This window comes from Pteropus alecto, unplaced genomic scaffold (assembly GCF_000325575.1).
Source record: "Pteropus alecto unplaced genomic scaffold, ASM32557v1 scaffold392, whole genome shotgun sequence".
In the NCBI taxonomy this organism is placed as follows: domain Eukaryota; kingdom Metazoa; phylum Chordata; class Mammalia; order Chiroptera; family Pteropodidae; genus Pteropus; species Pteropus alecto.
This window is the reverse complement of record NW_006431933.1, coordinates 38,265-42,030: the sequence shown is the minus strand read 5'-3', so window position 1 is coordinate 42,030 and position 3,766 is coordinate 38,265. Positions and strand designations below refer to the sequence as shown.

General features: G+C 37.2%; 1 long non-coding RNA gene across 7 annotated transcripts in view; it reads left to right on the top strand.

Moving 5' to 3' along the window:
• Positions 1-3,766, top strand: part of LOC107195316 — a 173,908-nt gene that overhangs the window by 167,055 nt on the left and 3,087 nt on the right. Inside the window, exon 7 of one of the 7 annotated variants that reach the window (XR_003044773.1) lies at positions 1,614-1,684. The exons of the other annotated variants lie outside the window; for them this stretch is intronic. This is a non-coding gene — a long non-coding RNA (uncharacterized LOC107195316). The remainder of the gene's footprint in view (positions 1-1,613; positions 1,685-3,766) is intronic. 7 annotated transcript variants of the gene reach the window in all.

Here is a 3,766-nt window from a genome sequence, read left to right as displayed (position 1 = left end):
TTCGATGATAATCTAATTGGTTTTCATTTATAGGTTACCGTCTTCTTTTCCCTGGCTGCCCTGAGAATTCTTTCTTTGTCATTGATTTTTGATAATTTTAATGCAATATGTCTTGGAGAAGGCCTTTTTGAGTTGAGATAATTCGGTGTTCTGTTGACTTCTTGAATTCCACACTCCAGCTCCTTCCTTAGATTTGGGATATTCTCATCAACTATTTGGTTGAAAATTCTTTCTAATCTCTGCTCCTTTACCTCCATTTTTATAATGTCCATTATTCTTATGTTTCCTCTGGTGATAGTATTAGCTAGTTCTTATATTTCTCTTTCATTCTTTTTTATTATTCAGTTTCTCTCTTCTTCCTTCTGATTTATTTCTAGATTTCTGTCTTCGATATCATCGATCCTTTCCTCTATTTGGTCGATCCTATTTCGAAGCTTGCTATTTCATTTTTCATCTCTTGTAGTGTGTTTTTCATCTCCAGTAGTTCTATTTCTTTTTTTTTTTTTTGAGGGTTTCAGTCTTCTTGCTAAATAACTCATTCTGTTCATTTAGTTGCATTTTCAATTCCTGAAATTGTTGATATTGGATCTTCTTTTTTCAAAAGTACCATCTTGTATTCTCTGTCATTTAGGTCGCATATTTCTATGTCTGTAAACCTATTTTCTGGAGATTTTTCTCTTTCTTTCTGAGCTGCCTTGTTACCTTGGTTGTTCATGGTGTTTAATGGACTATTTCTCTGCCCGGGCATTAATGGAAGTGAATTTTGCTTTTTTTCCACAAAAATTATTTACATAAAGGTCTCTCTTTGGCCTGTTGTAATGAAGGCATTTTTCTTTTGGTTTCCAATTGTTGACATCTAAGCCTCTTAGATCCCAGTTTTATATAAAATCTTAATAATGCTTTTTTTCTCTTATGGATATTCAGCCATGCTTGCTATGCTCAGTCTCAGTCCTTGTCAATGTTAACGACAGTTTTGGTAGCATTTGCTTAGATTCCCTTGGGGCTCCGTTCGTTAGTGTTTGATCTTGGAGAATGTGGGAGGAGGGTCCTTCTGTGGCTCAGCCTCACGTTTTGCAACTGTGGCTCGTAATAATCAACTGTTTTTTCTCTTCTGTCCCTGCTTCTCTGCCGCCCCCACTTCTCCGGTTTCTGCCGTGATGCCTGGGCACTGCCGCCAGTCGCATGGAACTCACAGCTCTCCTAGTCAGGGTTTTTCAGGGAACATGCTGCACCTTATCCCTTTGCCCTCATTCTGCAGGACTCTCCTGCTGTGAGAGGCAGCTTTTTTGTATCTCCCAGTCTACTGCTCGACTCCCGAGGTTCTTATCTGTGGTAGTTCTTATGAGCAAATCCCATGCTCAGACGTGCTGGTGTGCAGTTGACTGTTTTTTTGTTAAGTTTTAGATGTTCAGCTTTTGTTGTTTCAAGGGGAGATATCTGGGAATGTCTCTCACTCTGCCACATTTCTCACGTCATTATAATGTTAATTACTAAGCGTATTATTAACAGCAGAGATAATATTCACTCTAGCCTTCTTCTTAATGATTAGAATACTGTATTAATGGAAGCAACAATGTGACTGGCTGAAAACTATCTCTTTTATATTCGAACAGCCAATAAATTGTCAATGGAAATGTCATATGGTATTCCAGGGAAGGCTCTTTAAAGGGTGCTGATTTAATTGGTAAGTGCGCCTTTCTCCCTTTCCCTGTCTTCTTTTCTGATACCTAGATTGTTGGAGCTCTATAGCCATCATAGATGATGACATAGTCTTGAAAACGGAAGCCATGTGCTAAGATAGAGGAGCAAAACAAGTAAAGGAGCCTCAGTCTCTGACCTTAGCACACCCGCCGTATCAGCTCTGAACAGTTTATCATCACAATTGGTTTATGGGAAAAATAAATTTTTATTGTGCTTAAGACTTTTTTATTTGGCCCTTCTGTTGCATTCAACCAAACCTAATCCTAGCTGATACACATACCTACAAATAAAATTAGAAAACAACAGTCGAAAGGCTTGATCAAAATTATCAAATGGGAAGATTAATTAATTAATACCAACAATGTATATGCCTACACAATACAAGTATAGTTCCATAATCAAAAAAAATTATGGTTTGTAAAAATGCATTCACAAACAACCATACTTTAATAACATCAGTATTTAGAAGTATGGTAGAATTCAACAACAATAAATTCAGAAAGGGAAACTGTTATGGACTGAATATTTGTGCCCCTCCACCTCCAAAATTGTTGAAGCCCTAACTCCTAATGTGATGGTATTGAGGGGGGTCCTTTGGGAGGTAATTAGGTTTAAATCAGGTTAGGAGCATGGAGTCCATATGATGGGATTAGTGCATTTAGATCGGAGAACTTGTTCTTTCTCCTTCCACCATGGAAGAATACAGGAAAAAGGCAGCCATCAGCAAGCCAGGAAGGAGCTCTTATAGGAAATGAATCTGCCAACACATTGATCTTGGACTTCTCAAACTCTAGAAACTGAAAAAATAAATGTTTGTTGTTTAAGTCACCCAGTCTGTGGTATTTTGTTATAGCAGACTGAGTTATATAACAAAAACATGTTTGATTTGTATTTCTTATCCCCGTTGAGTATCCTAGGCTAATAGATATTATATAGTTTGAAGGAAACTTATTAAGCATCTATTTTAATTTCCTCACTTTGGAAAAGAATAAACCAACTTTGTTCAGCTTTGTTCAGCTTTGTTCAACTTTGTTCAACTTTGAACAAAGAATAAATCTATGTTCACTTTATTACCAAGTTCTGCAAATCTCTGAACTATGACAGATTTATTTTCTTTATATCTACTCCTAACATATTTAAAGAGCTTGCTTGTGGTCTTCAATCACCTCCTCACTGGGTCTCCCACTCTGTAGTCTCCCTTTTCATCAGTTAATTCTATACAGCTCTACTCTGTGAATTATCCTCACTTAACCCAACTTTTGCCAAGAGATGTCCCTTTTAGAGCACTTGAAATGGTTCACAATGGTCTAATCAATCAATCGATCAATCAGTCAATCAATCAATCAATCCTGGTCAGTCATACTTTTCCTTAGTTTTAAATTTTATCCATCCACATTTGACTCTGCCCAGAGAAAACATTTGAATTAATCTTTACCACCTCAATCAGCTCACTCATCAGTCTCAACAGTGGATCCATCAGATGTAGCTGCACTGTTGTACATTTAGGCATTATTTTGATTTGCTGCCAAAATGCTATCTAGTTCTAAAAAAGGATCACAATTTGGGGGAAGCAGGTACTTGAGCTGACTGTTGGTGACTGGGATTGAGTGATGGACAAGCACAGCTACCTGATAGAGCTTTGATTAGCCATGAAGGGGCAAACAAGCAGGAACAGATTGAGACAGGAATAAAGGGCAAAGAACATAGCAATATATGCTAGGACTGACAATTCTAGGAGGAAATGGACTTCACCACACCTGCCTTTGATAATGCTTTATCTACTGGGTGCTTATCCTCTCTGCCAATTTAAATTCTGTGATAGCCACCAAGATGAAATTCAAGTCCCACTCTTTTCTCCATAAAAACTACTTCAGTTACTTAGCTCTCCTATTTCCTTCCTTTCCACAGCATTTTGACTATTGGAGGCATTTGACTTGGGATTTTATTTAATCATTTTATTATATAGCCTTGTTTGGCAGTATTATTGTTTAAGATATGCAAGGTTCATTTCTTACAAATAATGCTTAAATTTCTGAGCACTGGCAGTGTGTTGTTATATATATAT